Source organism: Ranitomeya imitator, chromosome 1, assembly GCF_032444005.1.
Source record: "Ranitomeya imitator isolate aRanImi1 chromosome 1, aRanImi1.pri, whole genome shotgun sequence".
Classification (NCBI taxonomy): Eukaryota; Metazoa; Chordata; class Amphibia; order Anura; family Dendrobatidae; genus Ranitomeya; species Ranitomeya imitator.
Genome location: NC_091282.1, coordinates 559,260,173 through 559,279,754, shown reverse-complemented (window position 1 = coordinate 559,279,754; position 19,582 = coordinate 559,260,173).

The following is a 19,582-nucleotide window of genomic DNA, read 5'->3' as shown; positions in this document are numbered from 1 at the left end:
CACTTGTGCCCCTGCCTTTCGCCGAGCCAGCACTTGTGCCCCTGCCTTACGCCTAGCCAGCACTTGTGCCCCTGCTTTACACCTAGCCAGCACTTGTGCCCCTGCCTTATGCCTAGCCAGCACTTGTGCCCCTTCCTTATGCCTAGCCCGCACTTGTGCCCCTGCCTTATGCCTAGCCCGCACTTGTGCCCCTGCCTTATGCCTAGCCCGCACTTGTGCCCCTGCCTTATGCCTAGCCCGCACTTGTGCCCCTGCCTTATGCCTAGCCCGCACTTTAGCCCCTTCCTTATGCCTAGCCCGCACTTGTGCCCCTGCCTTTTGCCTAGCTCGCACTTGTGCCCCTGCCTTTTGCCTAGCCCGCACTTGTGCCCCTGCCTTATACCTAGCCCGCACTTGTGCCCCTGCCTTATGCCTAGCCCGCACTTGTGAACCTGCCTTATGCCTAGCCTGCACTTGTGCCCCTGCCTTATGCCTAGCCCGCACTTGTGCCCCTGCCTTATGCCTAGCCTGCACTTGTGCCCCTGCCTTATGGCTAGCCAGCACTTGTGCCCCTGCCTTATTCCTAGCCTGCAATTGAGCCCCTGCCTTATGCCTAGCCTGCACTTGTGCCCCTGCCTTATGCCTAGCCTGCACTTGTGCCCCTGCCTTATGCCTAGCCAGCACTTGTGCCCCTGCCTTATGCCTAGTCTGCACTTGTGCCCCTGCCTTATGCCTAGCCTGCACTTGTGCCCCTGCCTTATGCCTAGCCAGCACTTGTGCCCCTGCCTTATGCCCAGCCAGCACTTGTGCCCCTGCCTTATGCCTAGCCAGCACTTGTGCCCCTGCCTTATGCCTAGCCAGCACTTGTTCCCCTGCCTTATGCCTAGCCCGCACTTGTGCCCTGCCTTATGCCTAGCCAGCACTTTTGAGCCCCTTGCATTATTGTTTTCTTGTCTTTAGCTTCATGTTGGTTATGCACACAGGGCAGGCTTTACGCTCTTCGCTCTTGTCCCGTCTGAATGCACATGCACGACTGTTAATTGGGGACGAAAGCATTACCCATTTACAGAGGACAGACAAGATGTGCCTGGTCGCTTGGGGCATGGGGGTTATGGAGTGGCTCCGCACTGTACAACAAAGGATCTAGTTCTAAATGTCCAAGTTCAGAGTAGAGGGGTGAAAGCTAGCTCTTCACCCCTAAGGGTGCCTATCCCTTTATGCAAACAGTGCAAAGAGTTAGCCATATGCCTTATGTGTAGCCATCACTTGTGCCCCTGCCTTAAGCCTAGCCTGCACAAATGCCCCTGCCCTATGCCTAGCTTGCACTTGTGCCTCTGCCTTATGCTTAGTTTGTACTTGTGCCCCTGCCTTATGCCTAGCCAGCACTTGTGCCTCTGCCTTATGCCTAGCCAGCACTTGTGCCCCTGCCTTATTCCTAGCCAGCACTTGTGCCCCTGCCTTATGCTTAGTTTGTACTTGTGCCCCTGCCTAAAGCCTAGCCTGCACTTGTGCCCCTGCCTTATGCCTAGCCAGCACTTGTGCCCCTGCCTTATGCCTAGCCAGCACTTGGGCCCCTGCCTTATGCCTAGCCAGCACTTGTGCCCCTGCCTTATGCCTAGCCAGCACTTGTGCCCCTGCCTTATGCCTAGCCCGCACTTGTGCCCCTGCCTTATGCCTAGCCCGCACTTGTGCGCCTGCCTTATGCCTAGCCCGCACTTGTGCCCCTGCCTTATGCCTAGCCTGCACTTGTGCCCCTGCCTTACGCCTAGCCAGCACTTGTGCCCCTGCCTTACGCCTAGCCCGCACTTGTGCCCCTGCCTTACGCCTAGCCCGCACTTGTGCCCCTGCCTTACGCCTAGCCCGCACTTGTGCCCCTGCCTTACGCCTAGCCCGCACTTGTGCCCCTGCCTTACGCCTAGCCCGCACTTGTGCCCCTGCCTTACGCCTAGCCCGCACTTGTGCCCCTGCCTTACGCCTAGCCCGCACTTGTGCCCCTGCCTTACGCCTAGCCCGCACTTGTGCCCCTGCCTTACGCCTAGCCCGCACTTGTGCCCCTGCCTTACGCCTAGCCCGCACTTGTGCCCCTGCCTTACGCCTAGCCCGCACTTGTGCCCCTGCCTTACGCCTAGCCCGCACTTGTGCCCCTGCCTTACGCCTAGCCCGCACTTGTGCCCCTGCCTTACGCCTAGCCCGCACTTGTGCCCCTGCCTTACGCCTAGCCCGCACTTGTGCCCCTGCCTTACGCCTAGCCCGCACTTGTGCCCCTGCCTTACGCCTAGCCCGCACTTGTGCCCCTGCCTTACGCCTAGCCCGCACTTGTGCCCCTGCCTTACGCCTAGCCGGACTTGTGCCCCTGCCTTACGCCTAGCCCGCATTTGTGCCCCTGCCTTACGCCTAGCCCGCACTTGTGCCCCTGCCTTACCCGTAGCCCGCACTTGTGCCCCTGCCTTACGCCTAGCCCGCACTTGTGCCCCTGCCTTACGCCTAGCCCGCACTTGTGCCCCTGCCTTACGCCGAGCCCGCACTTGTGCCCCTGCCTTACGCCGAGCCCGCACTTGTGCCCCTGCCTTACGACGAGCCCGCACTTGTGCCCCTGCCTTACCCCTAGCCCGCACTTGTGCCCCTGCCTTACGCCTAGCCGCACTTGTGCCCCTGCCTGACGCCTAGCCCGCACTTGTGCCCCTGCCTTACGCCTAGCCCGCACTTGTGCCCCTGCCTTACGCCTAGCCCGCACTTGTGCCCCTGCCTTACGCCTAGCCCGCACTTGTGCCCCTGCCTTACGCCTAGCCCGCACTTGTGCCCCTGCCTTACGCCTAGCCCGCACTTGTGCCCCTGCCTTACGCCTAGCCCGCACTTGTGCCCCTGCCTTACGCCTAGCCCGCACTTGTGCCCCTGCCTTACGCCTAGCCCGCACTTGTGCCCCTGCCTTACGCCTAGCCCGCACTTGTGCCCCTGCCTTACGCCTAGCCCGCACTTGTGCCCCTGCCTTACGCCTAGCCCGCACTTGTGCCCCTGCCTTACGCCTAGCCCGCACTTGTGCCCCTGCCTTACGCCTAGCCCGCACTTGTGCCCCTGCCTTACGCCTAGCCCGCACTTGTGCCCCTGCCTTACGCCTAGCCCGCACTTGTGAACCTGCCTTACGCCTAGCCCGCACTTGTGCCCCTGCCTTACGCCTAGCCCGCACTTGTGCCCCTGCCTTACGCCTAGCCCGCATTTGTGCCCCTGCCTTAAGCCTAGCCCGCACTTGTGCCCCTGCCTTACCCCTAGCCCGCACTTGTGCCCCTGCCTTACCCCTAGCCCGCACTTGTGCCCCTGCCTTACGCCTAGCCTGCACTTGTGCCCCTGCCTTACGCCTAGCCCGCACTTGTGCCCCTGCCTTACGCCGAGCCCGCACTTGTGCCCCTGCCTTACGCCGAGCCCGCACTTGTGCCCCTGCCTTACGACGAGCCCGCACTTGTGCCCCTGCCTTACCCCTAGCCCGCACTTGTGCCCCTGCCTTACGCCTAGCCGCACTTGTGCCCCTGCCTGACGCCTAGCCCGCACTTGTGCCCCTGCCTGACGCCTAGCCCGCACTTGTGCCCCTGCCTTACGCCTAGCCCGCACTTGTGCCCCTGCCTTACGCCTAGCCCGCACTTGTGCCCCTGCCTTACGCCTAGCCCGCACTTGTGCCCCTGCCTTACGCCTAGCCCGCACTTGTGCCCCTGCCTTACGCCTAGCCCGCACTTGTGCCCCTTCCTTACGCCTAGCCCGCACTTGTGCCCCTGCCTTACGCCTAGCCCGCACTTGTGCCCCTGCCTTACGCCTAGCCCGCACTTGTGCCCCTGCCTTACGCCTAGCCCGCACTTGTGCCCCTGCCTTACGCCTAGCCCGCACTTGTGCCCCTGCCTTACGCCTAGCCCGCACTTGTGCCCCTGCCTTACGCCTAGCCCGCACTTGTGAACCTGCCTTACGCCTAGCCCGCACTTGTGCCCCTGCCTTACGCCTAGCCCGCACTTGTGCCCCTGCCTTACGCCTAGCCCGCATTTGTGCCCCTGCCTTAAGCCTAGCCCGCACTTGTGCCCCTGCCTTACCCCTAGCCCGCACTTGTGCCCCTGCCTTACCCCTAGCCCGCACTTGTGCCCCTGCCTTACGCCTAGCCCGCACTTGTGCCCCTGCCTTACGCCTAGCCCGCACTTGTGCCCCTGCCTTACGCCGAGCCCGCACTTGTGCCCCTGCCTTACGACGAGCCTGCACTTGTGCCCCTGCCTTACGACGAGCCCGCACTTGTGCCCCTGCCTTACCCCTAGCCCGCACTTGTGCCCCTGCCTTACGCCTAGCCGCACTTGTGCCCCTGCCTGACGCCTAGCCCGTACTTGTGCCCCTGCCTTACGCCTAGCCCGCACTTGTGCCCCTGCCTTACGCCTAGGCCGCACTTGTGCCCCTGCCTTACGCCTAGCCAGCACTTGTGCCCCTGCCTTATGCCTAGCCAGCACTTGTGCCCCTGCCTTATGCCTAGCCAGCACTTGTGCCCCTGCCTTATGCCTAGCCAGCACTTGTGCCCCTGCCTTATGCCTAGCCCGCACTTGTGCCCCTGCCTTATGCCTAGCCAGCACTTGTGCCCCTGCCTTATGCCTAGCCAGCACTTGTGCCCCTTGCATTATTGTTTTTTTGTCTTTAGCTTCATGTTGGTTATACACACAGGACAGGCTTTACGCTCTTCGCTCTTGTCCCGTCTGAATGTACATGCACGACTGTAATTAAGGACAAAGGCATTACCCATTTACGGAGGACAGACAAGATGTGCCTGGTTGCTTGGAGCATGGGGGTTATGGAGTGGCTCCGCACTGTACAACAAAGGATCTAGTTCTAAATGTCCAAGTACAGAGTAGAGGGGTGAAAGCTAGCTCTTCACACCTAAGGGTGCCTATCCCTTTATGCAAAGAGTGCAAAGAGTTAGCCGTATTTCTTTTGTGTAGCCATCACTTGTGCCCCTACCTTAAGCCTAGCCTGCACAGGTGCCCCTGCCTTATGCCTGGCCCGCACTTGTGCCCCTGCCTTATGCCTGGCCCACACTTGAGCCACTGCCTTATGCCTGGCCCACACTTCTGCCCCTGCCTTATGCCTGGCCCGCACTTGTGCCCCTGCCTTATGCCTGGCCCGCACTTGTGCCCCTGCCTTATGCCTGGCCCGCACTTGTGCCCCTGCCTTATGCCTAGCCCGCACTTGTGCCCCTGCCTTATGCCTAGCCCGCACTTGTGCCCCTGCCTTATGCCTAGCCAGCACTTGTGCCCCTGCCTTATGCCTAGCCAGCACTTGTGCCCCTGCCTTATGCCTAGCCAGCACTTGTGCCCCTGCCTTACGCCGAGCCCGCACTTGTGCCCCTGCCTTACGCCGAGCCCGCACTTGTGCCCCTGCCTTACCCCTAGCCCGCACTTGTGCCCCTGCCTTACGCCTAGCCGCACTTGTGCCCCTGCCTTACGCCTAGCCCGTACTTGTGCCCCTGCCTTACGCCTAGCCCGCACTTGTGCCCCTGCCTTACGCCTAGGCCGCACTTGTGCCCCTGCCTTACGCCTAGCCAGCACTTGTGCCCCTGCCTTACGCCTAGCCAGCACTTGTGCCCCTGCCTTACGCCTAGCCAGCACTTGTGCCCCTGCCTTACGCCTAGCCAGCACTTGTGCCCCTGCCTTACGCCTAGCCAGCACTTGTGCCCCTGCCTTATGCCTAGCCAGCACTTGTGCCCCTGCCTTATGCCTAGCCAGCACTTGTGCCCCTGCCTTATGCCTAGCCAGCACTTGTGCCCCTGCCTTATGCCTAGCCAGCACTTGTGCCCCTGCCTTATGCCTAGCCAGCACTTGTGCCCCTGCCTTATGCCTAGCCAGCACTTGTGCCCCTTGCATTATTGTTTTTTTGTCTTTAGCTTCATGTTGGTTATGCACACAGGACAGGCTTTACGCTCTTCGCTCTTGTCCCGTCTGAATGTACATGCACGACTGTAATTAAGGACAAAGGCATTACCCATTTACGGAGGACAGACAAGATGTGCCTGGTTGCTTGGAGCATGGGGGTTATGGAGTGGCTCCGCACTGTACAACAAAGGATCTAGTTCTAAATGTCCAAGTACAGAGTAGAGGGGTGAAAGCTAGCTCTTCACACCTAAGGGTGCCTATCTCTTTATGCAAAGAGTGCAAAGAGTTAGCCGTATTTCTTTTGTGTAGCCATCACTTGTGCCCCTACCTTAAGCCTAGCCTGCACAGGTGCCCCTGCCTTATGCCTGGCCCGCACTTGTGCCCCTGCCTTATGCCTGGCCCACACTTGAGCCACTGCCTTATGCCTGGCCCGCACTTGTGCCCCTGCCTTATGCCTGGCCCGCACTTGTGCCCCTGCCTTATGCCTGGCCCGCACTTGTGCCCCTGCCTTATGCTTGGCCCGCACTTGTGCCCCTGCCTTATGCCTAGCCCGCACTTGTGCCCCTGCCTTATGCCTAGCCCGCACTTGTGCCCCTGCCATATGCCTAGCCCGCACTTGTGCCCCTGCCTTATGCCTAGCCCGCACTTGTGCCCCTGCCTTATGCCTAGCCCGCACTTGTGCCCCTGCCTTATGCCTAGCCCGCAGTTGTGCCCCTGCCTTATGCCTAGCCCGCAGTTGTGCCCCTGCCTTATGCCTAGCCAGCACTTGTGCCCCTGCCTTATGCCTAGCCAGCACTTGTGCCCCTGCCTTATGCCTAGCCAGCACTTGTGCCCCTGCCTTATGCCTAGCCAGCACTTGTGCCAATGTCTTATGCCTAGCCAGCGCTTGTGCCAATGCCTTATGCCTAGCCAGCGCTTGTGTCAATGACTTATGCCTAGCCAGCACTTTTGAGCCCCTTGCATTATTGTTTTTTTTGTCTTTAGCTTCATGTTGGTTATGCACACAGGGCAGGCTTTACGCTCTTCGCTCTTGTCCCGTCTGAATGCACATGCACGACTGTAATTAGGGACGAAGGCATTACCCATTTACGGAGGACAGACAAGATGTGCCTGGTCGCTTGGAGCATGGGGGTTATGGAGTGGCTCTGCACTGTACAACAAAGGATCTAGTTCTAAATGTCTAAGTGCAGAGTAGAGGGATGAAAGCTAGCTCTTTTACCCCTAAGGGTGCCTATCCCTTTATGCAAAGAATGCAAAGAGTTAGCCGTATGCCTTATGTGTAGCCATCACTTGTGCCCCTGCCCTATGCCTAGCCAGCACTTGTGCCCCTGCCTTACGCCTAGCCAGCACTTGTGCCCCTGCCTTACGCCTAGCCAGCACTTGTGCCCCTGCCTTATGCCTAGCCAGCACTTGTGCACCTGCCTTTCGCCTAGCCAGCACTTGTGCCCCTGCCTTACGCCTAGCCAGCACTTGTGCCCCTGCCTTACGCCTAGCCTGCACTTGTGCCCCTGCCCTATGCCTAGCCTGCACTTGTGCCCCTGCCCTATGCCTAGCCAGCACTTGTGCCCCTGCCTTACGCCTAGCCAGCACTTGTGCCCCTGCCCTATGCCTAGCCAGCACTTGTGCTTCTGCCTTACGCCTAGCCAGCACTTGTGCCCCTGCCTTACGCCTAGCCAGCACTTGTGCCCCTGCCTTATGCCTAGCCTGCACTTGTGCCCCTGCCTTATGCCTAGCCTGCACTTGTGCCCCTGCCTTATGCCTAGCCTGCACTTGTGCCCCTGCCTTATGCCTAGCCAGCACTTGTGCCCCTGCCTTATGCCTAGCCAGCACTTGTGCCCCTGCCTTATGCCCAGCCAGCACTTGTGCCCCTGCCTTATGCCTAGCCAGCACTTGTGCCCCTGCCTTATGCCTAGCCAGCACTTGTTCCCCTGCCTTATGCCTAGCCCGCACTTGTGCCCCTGACTTATGCCTAGCCAGCACTTTTGAGCCCCTTGCATTATTGTTTTCTTGTCTTTAGCTTCATGTTGGTTATGCACACAGGGCAGGCTTTACGCTCTTCGCTCTTGTCCCGTCTGAATGCACATGCACGACTGTTAATTGGGGACGAAAGCATTACCCATTTACAGAGGACAGACAAGATGTGCCTGGTCGCTTGGGGCATGGGGGTTATGGAGTGGCTCCGCACTGTACAACAAAGGATCTAGTTCTAAATGTCCAAGTTCAGAGTAGAGGGGTGAAAGCTAGCTCTTCACCCCTAAGGGTGCCTATCCCTTTATGCAAACAGTGCAAAGAGTTAGCCATATGCCTTATGTGTAGCCATCACTTGTGCCCCTGCCTTAAGCCTAGCCTGCACAAATGCCCCTGCCCTATGCCTAGCTTGCACTTGTGCCTCTGCCTTATGCTTAGTTTGTACTTGTGCCCCTGCCTTATGCCTAGCCAGCACTTGTGCCTCTGCCTTATGCCTAGCCAGCACTTGTGCCCCTGCCTTATTCCTAGCCAGCACTTGTGCCCCTGCCTTATGCTTAGCTTGTACTTGTGCCCCTGCCTAAAGCCTAGCCCGCACTTATGCCCCTTCCTTATGCCTAGCCCGCACTTGTGCCCCTGCCTTATGCCTAGCCAGCACTTGTGCCCCTGCCTTATGCCTAGCCCGCACTTGTGCCCCTGCCTTATGCCTAGCCCGCACTTGTGCCCCTGCCTTATGCCTAGCCCGCACTTGTGCCCCTGCCTTATGACTAGCCCGCACTTGTGCCCCTTCCTTATGCCTAGCCCGCACTTGTGCCCCTGCCTTTTGCCTAACCCGCACTTGTGCCCCTGCCTTTTGCCTAGCCCGCACTTGTGCCCCTGCCTTATGCCTAGCCCGCACTTGTGCCCCTGCCTTATGCTTAGCCCGCACTTGTGAACCTGCCTTATGCCTAGCCCGCACTTGTGCCCCTGCCTTATGCCTAGCCCGCACTTGTGCCCCTGCCTTATGCCTAGCCTGCACTTGTGCCCCTGCCTTATGGCTAGCCTGCACTTGTGCCCCTGCCTTATGCCTAGCCTGCACTTGTGCCCCTGCCTTATTCCTAGCCTGCAATTGAGCCCCTGCCTTATGCCTAGCCTGCACTTGTTCCCCTGCCTTATGCCTAGCCTGCACTTGTGCCCCTGCCTTATGCCTAGCCAGCACTTGTGCCCCTGCCTTATGCCTAGCCAGCACTTGTGCCCCTGCCTTATGCCTAGCCAGCACTTGTGCCCCTGCCTTATGCCTAGCCTGCACTTGTGGCCCTGCCTGATGCCTAGCCTGCACTTGTGGCCCTGCCTTATGCCTAGCCTGCACTTGTGGCCCTGCCTTATGCCTAGCCTGCACTTGTGCCCCTGCCTTATGCCTAGCCTGCACTTGTCCCCCTGCCTTATGCCTAGCCTGCACTTGTCCCCCTGCCTTATGCCTAGCCTGCACTTGTGGCACTGCCTTATGCCTAGCCTGCACTTGTGGCCCTGCCTTATGCCTAGCCTGCACTTGTGGCCCTGCCTTATGCCTAGCCAGCACTTGTGGCCCTGCCTTATGCCTAGTCTGCACTTGTGGCCCTGCCTTATGCCTAGTCTGCACTTGTGGCCCTGCCTTATGCCTAGCCTGCACTTGTGGCCCTGCCTTATGCCTAGCCTGCACTTGTGGCTCTGCCTTATGCCTAGCCTGCACTTGTGGCCCTGCCTGATGCCTAGCCTGCACTTGTGCCCCTGCCTTATGCCTAGCCTGCACTTGTGGCCCTGCCTGATGCCTAGCCTGCACTTGTGCCCCTGCCTTATGCCTAGCCAGCACTTGTGCCCCTGCCTTATGCCTAGCCAGCACTTGTGCCCCTGCCTTATGCCCAGCCAGCACTTGTGCCCCTGCCTTATGCCTAGCCAGCACTTGTGCCCCTGCCTTATGCCTAGCCAGCACTTGTTCCCCTGCCTTATGCCTAGCCCGCACTTGTGCCCCTGACTTATGCCTAGCCAGCACTTTTGAGCCCCTTGCATTATTGTTTTCTTGTCTTTAGCTTCATGTTGGTTATGCACACAGGGCAGGCTTTACGCTCTTCGCTCTTGTCCCGTCTGAATGCACATGCACGACTGTTAATTGGGGACGAAAGCATTACCCATTTACAGAGGACAGACAAGATGTGCCTGGTCGCTTGGGGCATGGGGGTTATGGAGTGGCTCCGCACTGTACAACAAAGGATCTAGTTCTAAATGTCCAAGTTCAGAGTAGAGGGGTGAAAGCTAGCTCTTCACCCCTAAGGGTGCCTATCCCTTTATGCAAACAGTGCAAAGAGTTAGCCATATGCCTTATGTGTAGCCATCACTTGTGCCCCTGCCTTAAGCCTAGCCTGCACAAATGCCCCTGCCCTATGCCTAGCTTGCACTTGTGCCTCTGCCTTATGCTTAGTTTGTACTTGTGCCCCTGCCTTATGCCTAGCCAGCACTTGTGCCTCTGCCTTATGCCTAGCCAGCACTTGTGCCCCTGCCTTATTCCTAGCCAGCACTTGTGCCCCTGCCTTATGCTTAGTTTGTACTTGTGCCCCTGCCTAAAGCCTAGCCCGCACTTGTGCCCCTTCCTTATGCCTAGCCCGCACTTGTGCCCCTGCCTTATGCCTAGCCCGCACTTGTGCCCCTGCCTTATGCCTAGCCCGCACTTGTGCCCCTGCCTTATGCCTAGCCCGCACTTGTGCCCCTGCCTTATGCCTAGCCCGCACTTGTGCCCCTGCCTTATGACTAGCCCGCACTTGTGCCCCTTCCTTATGCCTAGCCCGCACTTGTGCCCCTGCCTTTTGCCTAACCCGCACTTGTGCCCCTGCCTTTTGCCTAGCCCGCACTTGTGCCCCTGCCTTATGCCTAGCCCGCACTTGTGCCCCTGCCTTATGCTTAGCCCGCACTTGTGAACCTGCCTTATGCCTAGCCCGCACTTGTGCCCCTGCCTTATGCCTAGCCCGCACTTGTGCCCCTGCCTTATGCCTAGCCTGCACTTGTGCCCCTGCCTTATGGCTAGCCTGCACTTGTGCCCCTGCCTTATGCCTAGCCTGCACTTGTGCCCCTGCCTTATTCCTAGCCTGCAATTGAGCCCCTGCCTTATGCCTAGCCTGCACTTGTGCCCCTGCCTTATGCCTAGCCTGCACTTGTGCCCCTGCCTTATGCCTAGCCAGCACTTGTGCCCCTGCCTTATGCCTAGCCAGCACTTGTGCCCCTGCCTTATGCCTAGCCAGCACTTGTGCCCCTGCCTTATGCCTAGCCTGCACTTGTGGCCCTGCCTTATGCCTAGCCTGCACTTGTGGCCCTGCCTTATGCCTAGCCTGCACTTGTGGCCCTGCCTTATGCCTAGCCTGCACTTGTGCCCCTGCCTTATGCCTAGCCTGCACTTGTCCCCCTGCCTTATGCCTAGCCTGCACTTGTCCCCCTGCCTTATGCCTAGCCTGCACTTGTGGCACTGCCTTATGCCTAGCCTGCACTTGTGGCCCTGCCTTATGCCTAGCCTGCACTTGTGGCCCTGCCTTATGCCTAGCCAGCACTTGTGGCCCTGCCTTATGCCTAGTCTGCACTTGTGGCCCTGCCTTATGCCTAGTCTGCACTTGTGGCCCTGCCTTATGCCTAGCCTGCACTTGTGGCCCTGCCTTATGCCTAGCCTGCACTTGTGGCTCTGCCTTATGCCTAGCCTGCACTTGTGGCCCTGCCTGATGCCTAGCCTGCACTTGTGGCCCTGCCTGATGCCTAGCCTGCACTTGTGGCCCTGCCTTATGCCTAGCCAGCACTTGTGCCAATGCCTTATGCCTAGCCAGCACTTTTAGGCCCCTTGCATTATTGTTTTTTTGTCTTTAGCTTCATGTTGGTTATGCACACAGGGCTGGCTTTACGCTCTTCGCTCTTGTCCCGTCTGAATGCACATGCACGACTGTAATTGGGGACGAAGGCATTACCCATTTACGGAGGACAGACAAGATGTGCCTGGTCGCTTGGAGCATGGGGGTTATGGAGTGGCTCCGCACTGTACAACAAAGGATCTAGTTCTAAATGTCAAAGTACAGAGTAGAGGGGTGAAAGCTAGCTCTTCACCCCTAAGGGTGTCTATCCCTTTATGCAAAGAGTGCAAAGAGTTAGCCGTATGCCTTATGTGTAGCCATCACTTGTGCCCCTGCCTTAAGCCAAGCCTGCACAGGTGCCCCTGCCTTATGCCTAGCTTGCACTTGTGCCTCTGCCTTATGCTTAGTTTGTACTTGTGCCCCTGCCTAAAGCCTAGCCCGCACTTGTGCCCCTGCTTTAAGCCTAGCCAGCACTTGTGCCCCTGCCTTATTCCTAGCCAGCACTTGTGCCCCTGCCTTATGCCTAGCCAGCACTTGTGGCTCTGCCTTATGCCTATCCTGCACTTGTGGCCCTGCCTGATGCCTAGCTTGCACTTGTGGCCCTGCCTGATGCCTAGCCTGCACTTGTGGCCCTGCCTTATGCCTAGCCTGCACTTGTGGCCCTGCCTTATGCCTAGCCAGCACTTGTGCCAATGCCTTATGCCTAGCCAGCACTTTTAGGCCCCTTGCATTATTGTTTTTTTGTCTTTAGCTTCATGTTGGTTATGCACACAGGGCTGGCTTTACGCTCTTCGCTCTTGTCCCGTCTGAATGCACATGCACGACTGTAATTGGGGACGAAGGCATTACCCATTTACGGAGGACAGACAAGATGTGCCTGGTCGCTTGGAGCATGGGGGTTATGGAGTGGCTCCGCACTGTACAACAAAGGATCTAGTTCTAAATGTCAAAGTACAGAGTAGAGGGGTGAAAGCTAGCTCTTCACCCCTAAGGGTGTCTATCCCTTTATGCAAAGAGTGCAAAGAGTTAGCCGTATGCCTTGTGTAGCCATCACTTGTGCCCCTGCCTTAAGCCTAGCCTGCACAGGTGCCCCTGCCTTATGCCTAGCTTGCACTTGTGCCTCTGCCTTATGCTTAGTTGGTACTTGTGCCCTTGCCTAAAGCCTAGCCCGCACTTGTACCCCTGCTTAAAGCCTAGCCAGCACTTGTGCCCCTGCCTAAGGCCTAGCCAGCACTTGTGCCCCTGCCTAAGGCCTAGCCAGCACTTGTGCCCCTGCCTTATGCCTAGGCAGCACTTGTGCCCCTGCCTTATGCCTAGCCAGCACTTGTGCCCCTGCCTTATGCCTAGCCAGCACTTGTGCCCCTGCCATATGCCTAGCCAGCACTTGCGCCCCTGCCTTATGCCTAGCCAGCACTTGCGCCCCTGCCTTATGCCTAGCCCGCACTTGTGCCCCTGCCTTATGCCTAGCCAGCACTTGTCCCCCTGCCTTATGCCTAGCCTGCACTTGTGGCCCTGCCTTATGCCTAGCCTGCACTTGTGCCCCTGCCTTATGCCTAGCCAGCACTTGTCCCCTTGCCTTATGCCTAGCCTGCACTTGTGACCCTGCCTTATGCCTAGCCTGCACTTGTGGCCCTGCCTTATGCCTAGCCTGCACTTGTGGCCCTGCCTTATGCCTAGCCTGCACTTGTGGCCCTGCCTTATGACCAGCCTGCACTTGTGGCGTTCTTATGCCTAGCCTGCACTTGTGGCCCTGCCTTATGCCTAGCCTGCACTTGTGGCCCTGCCTTATGCCTAGCCTGCACTTGTGGCCCTGCCTTATGCCTAGCCTGCACTTGTGGCCCTGCCTTATGCCTAGCCAGCACTTGTGCCCCTGCCTTATGCCTAGCCAGCACTTGTGCCCCTGCCTTATGCCTAGCCAGCACTTGTGCCCCTGCCTTATGCCTAGCCAGCACTTGTGGCCCTGCCTTATGCCTAGCCTGCACTTGTGGCCCTGCCTTATGCCTAGCCTTCACTTGTGGCCCTGCCTTATGCCTAGCCTGCACTTGTGGCCCTGCCTTATGCCTAGCCAGCACTTGTGGCCCTGCCTTATGCCTAGCCTGCACTTGTGGCCCTGCCTTATGCCTAGCCAGCACTTTTAGGCCCCTTGCATTATTGTTTTTTTGTCTTTAGCTTCATGTTGGTTATGCACACAGGGCTGGCTTTATGCTCTTCGCTCTTGTCTCGTCTGAATGCACATGCACGACTGTAATTGGGGACGAAGGCATTACCCATTTACGGAGGACAGACAAGCTGTGCCTGGTCGCTTGGAGCATGGGGGTTATGGAGTGGCTCCGCACTGTACAACAAAGGATCTAGTTCTAAATGTCAAAGTACAGAGTAGAGGGGTGAAAGCTAGCTCTTCACCCCTAAGGGTGTCTATCCCTTTATGCAAAGAGTGCAAAGAGTTAGCCGTATGCCTTATGTGTAGCCATTACTTGTGCCCCTGCCTTAAGCCTAGCCTGCACAGGTGCCCCTGCCTTATGCCTAGCTTGCACTTGTGCCTTTGCCTTATGCTTAGTTTGTACTTGTGCCCCTGCCTAAAGCCTAGCCCGCACTTGTGCCCCTGCTTTAAGCCTAGCCAGCACTTGTGCCTCTGCCTTATGCCTAGCCAGCACTTGTGCCCCTGCCTTATTCCTAGCCAGCACTTGTGCCCCTGCCTTATGCCTAGCCAGCACTTGTGCCCCTGTCTTATGCCTAGCCTGCACTTGTGGCCCTGCCTTATGCCTAGCCTGCACTTGTGTCCCTGCCTTATGCCTAGCCTGCACTTGTGCCCCTGCCTTATGCCTAGCCAGCACTTGTCCCCCTGCCTTATGCCTAGCCTGCACTTGTGGCCCTGCCTTATGCCTAGCCTGCACTTGTGGCCCTGCCTTATGCCTAGCCCGCACTTGTGCCCATGCCTTAAGCCTTAGCCAGCACTTGTGCCCATGCCTTAAGCCTTAGCCAGCACTTGTGCCCATGCCTGAAGCCTTAGCCAGCACTTGTGCCCATGCCTGAAGCCTTAGCCAGCACTTGTGGCCATGCCTGAAGCCTTAGCCAGCACTTGTGCCCCTGCCTTAGGCCTAGTGATATGATCCGGTGACCTTGTAGCCGCATGAAACTTTCTCTGGAGTAGGTGGTAACTGTACTGACCGCAAATCCTGAACTAACACCACAACTAGAAGTAGCCGTGGGGTGTGCCTAACAAACCCTAGACACCTCGACACAGCCGGAGGACTAAATACCCCTATAGATAGAAATAGGAATTCTACCTTGCCTCAGAGCAGAACCCCAAAGGATAAGCAGCCCCCCACGAATATTGACTGTGAGTAGGAGAGGAAAGACACACGCAGGCAGAAAACCGGATTTAGCAAAAGAGGTCACTCTAGCTAAAAAGGAAAGGATAGGACAGAATACTAAGCGGTCAGTATTAAAACCCTTCCAAAAATATCCACAGCAGATAATACAAAAAAATTCCACCATCTAACTAAAGACGTGGAACGTACATCTGCAACTCCTGAGAATCCAACTGGACTGCGTAAATACTGACACAATCTAAGCTGGACAAGAAAAAAACAAATGAATAGCACTGAATAATCAAGCACACAGCATGTGTGCCACAGAAACAAAACCAGACACTTATCTTTGCTGATTTGGCAGCAAGGCAGGAGGAACCAGACAGAGATTCAACACTTCCCAGCAACCATGGACAACTGGCAAGGACTAATGAATCCTGCACACCTAAATACCCCAGTCAGAACTGCAATCAGCAGATACACCTGACCAGGACTGCAACCCAGGGACAACTGCATTACCACCTACAACCACCGGAGGGAGCCCAAAGGCAGAATTCACAACAGTACCCCCCCCCTTGGGGAGGGGTCACCGAACCCTCACCAGAGCCCCCAGGCCGATCAGGACTAGCCAGATGAAAGGCACAAACCAAATCAGTAGCATGGACATCAGAGGCAAAAACCCAAGAATTGTCCTCCTGGCCATAACCCTTCCATTTGACAAGGTACTGAAGCCTCTGCCTCAAAAAACGAGAGTCCAAAATCTTCTCAACCACATACTCCAACTCCCCATCAACCAACACAGGGGCCCAGAGGATCAACAGAGGGAACAACGGGCACCACATATTTCCACAATAAAGATCTATGGAAGACATTATGGATAGCAAAAGAGGCCGGAAGCGCCAATCGAAAAGACACCGGATTAATAATCCCAGAAATCCTATAAGGACCAATAAACCGAGGCTTAAACTTAGGAGAAGAAACCTTCATAGGAACATGACGGGAAGACAACCTGACCAGATCCCCAACACGAAGCCGGGAACCAACACACCGACGACTGTTAGCAAAACATTGAGCCTCCTCCTGAGACAACACCAAATTGTCCACCACAAGAGCCCAAATCTGCTGCAACCTGTCAACCACAAAATCCACACCAGGACAGTCAGAAGGCTCAACCTGCCCAGAAGAAAAACGAGGATGAAAACCAAAATTACAAAAGAAAGGCGAAACCAAAGTAGCCGAACTAGCCCGATTATTAAGGTCAAACTCGGCCAATGGCAAGAAGGTGACCCAATCATCCTGATCAGCAGACACAATGCATCTCAAATAAGTCTCCAAAGTCTGATTAGTTCGCTCAGTCTGACCATTTGTCTGAGGATGAAACGCAGAAGAAAAAGACAAATCAATGCCCAGCCTAGTACAAAAGGCCCGCCAAAACCTAGAAACAAACTGGGAACCTCTGTCGGACACAATATTCTCCGGAATACCATGCAAACGAACCACATGCTGAAAAAACAACGGAACCAAATCTGAATAGGAAGGCAATTTAGGCAAAGGCACGAAATGAACCATCTTAGAGAACCGGTCACAAACAACCCAGATAACCGACATCCTCTGGGAAACCAGAAGATCAGAAATAAAATCCATAGAAATATGCGTCCAGGGCCTCTCAGGGACCGATAATGGCAAAAGCAACCCACTAGCACGGGAACAACAAGGCTTGGCCCGCGCACAGTCCCACAGGACTGCACAAAAGAACGCACATCACGTGACAAAGAAGGCCACCAAAAGGACCTACCAACCAAATCTCTGGTACCAAAAATACCAGAATGACCAGCCAACACAGAACAGTGAACCTCAGAAATCACTCTTCTAGTCCATCTGTCAGGAACAAACAGTTTCCCCACTGGACAGCGGTCAGGTGTATCAGCCTGAAATTCCTGAAGAAACCGTCGTAAATCAGGGGAAATGGCAGAAAGGACCACCTCTTCTTTCAGAATGCCGACCGGTTCAAGGACCTCAGGAGAATCAGGCAAAAAACTCCTAGTGAGGGCATCTGCCTTAATATTCTTAGAACTGGGAAGATACGAGACCACGAAATCAAAACGGGAAAAAAACAAGGACCATCGGGCCTGTCTAGGATTCAGCCGTTTGGCAGACTCGAGGTAAATCAGATTCTTAGGATCGGTCAAGACCACAATACGGTGCTTAGCTCCCTCAAGCCAATGTCGCCACTCCTCAAACGCCAACTTCATACCCAACAACTCCCGATTGCCGACATCATAATTGCGTTCAGCAGGCGAAAACTTACGGGAAAAGAAGGCACACGGTTTCATCAAGGAACCAACAGGATCCCTCTGAGACAAAACGGCACCTGACCCAATCTCAGAAGCGTCAATCTCAACCTGAAACGGAAGAAAAACATCCGGTTGGTGCAACACTGGAGCAGAAGTAAATCGGCGTTTAAGCTCCTGAAAGGCAGAGACAGCCGCAATGGACCAATTCGCCACTTCAGCGCCTTTCTTCGTCAAATCGGTCAAAGGTTTAAACACACTGGAAAAGTTAGCAATGAAACGGCGATAAAAATTTGCAAAACCCAAAAATTTCTGAAGGCTCTTCACGGATGTGGGCTGAATCCAATAATGAATAGCCTGAACCTTAACCGGATCCATCTCCATAGATGAGGGAGAAACAATGAAGCCCAAAAAAGAAACCTTCTGCACCCCAAAGAGACACTTAGACCCCTTCACAAACAAAGCATTGTCACGAAGGATCTGAAATACCATCCTGACCTGTTCCACATGAGACTCCCAATCATCGGAAAAAATCAAAATATCATCCAAATATACAATCAAGAATTTATCAATCTAATTCCGGAAGATATCATGCATGAAGGACTGAAAAACAGATGGAGCATTAGTGAGCCCGAATGGCATCACAAGGTATTCAAAATGGCCTTCGGGCGTATTAAACAGTTTTCCATTCATCACCCTGCTTAATACGAACAAGATTATATGCCCCTCGAAGGTCAATCTCCGTAAACCAACTAGCCCCCTTAATCCTAGCAAACAAATCTGAAAGCAAAGGTAAAGGGTAGTGAAACTTGACCGTGATCTTATTCAAGAGGCGATAATCAATTCAGGGTCTCAAGGAGCCATCCTTCTTAGCAACAAAAAAAAATCCCGCTCCCAACGGTGAAGAAGATGGCCGAATATGCCCTTTCTCCAAAGACTCCTTAACATAACTCCGCATGGCGGTATGTTCAGGCACAGACAGGTTGAAAAGTCGACCCTTAGGAAACTTGCAGCCTGGAATCAAGTCAATCGCACAATCACAGTCCCAGTGCGGTGGAAGTGAACTGGACTTGGGCTCATCGAATACATCCTGAAAATCAGACAAAAACTCTGGAATTTCAGAAGAGATAGAAGAGGAGATTGACATCAAAGGAACATCATTATGAACCCCCTGACAACCCCAACTAGTCACAGACATGGACTTCCAGTCCAACACAGGATTATGTACCTGCAACCACGGAAAACCCAGGACGATAGCATCATGCAAATTATGTAACACCAGAAATCGACAATCTTCCTGATGGGCTGGCGCCATGCGTATGGTCACCTGTGTCCAAAACTGGGGCTTATTTTTAGCCAAAGGTGTAGCATCAATGCCCCTTAAAGGAATAGGGTTCTGCAAAGGCTGCAAGGGAAAACCACATTGCCTGGCAAACTCAAAGTCCATTAAGTTCAAGGCGGCGCCTGAATCCACAAACACCATGACAGAAAATGATGACAATGAGCAGATCAAGGACACAGATAACAGAAATTTAGGTTGTTCAGTACTGATGGTAAATGAACTAGCGATCCTCTTTGTCCGCTTAGGGCAGACTGAAATGACATGAGAAGCATCGCCACAATAATAACACAACCTATTCTGACGTCTGAATTCTTGTCGCTCTGTTCTAGACAGAATCCAATCACACTGCATTGGCTCAGGAATCTGCTCTGAGGACAACGCCACAGCGCACACAGTTCTGCGCTCCCACAAGCGCCGGTCAATCTGAATGGCCAGAGACATAGAATCACTCAGACCGAAAGGCGTGGGAAACCCCACCATAACATCTTTAACGGATTCAGAAAGACCCTTTCTGAAAATTGCCGCCAAAGCATCATCATTCCATTTAGTCAACACAGAACATTTTCTAAATTTCTGACAATAAAATTCTGCCGCCTCTTGACCCTGAGACAGGGCCAACAAGGTATTTTCCGCTTGATCCACAGAATTTGGTTCATCATATAATAATCCTAAAGCCTGAAAAAAGGAGTCTAACATTAAGCAAAGCCGGATTCCCAGATTCCAGGGAAAATGCCCAATCCTGTGGATCGCCACGCAACAGGGAGATGACGATTTTAACCTGCTGATTGAAGCACCAGAGGATCGACGTCTCAGAGCAAAAAAACAGTTTACAGTTGTGTTTAAAACTCAAAAATTTGGACCTGTCACCAAAAAACAAATCAGGAGTAGGAATCTTCAGGTCTAAAGCAGGAGTCTGAACAATATAATCAGAAATACCCTGTTCCCTAGCAGCAAGCTGGTCTACACGAGA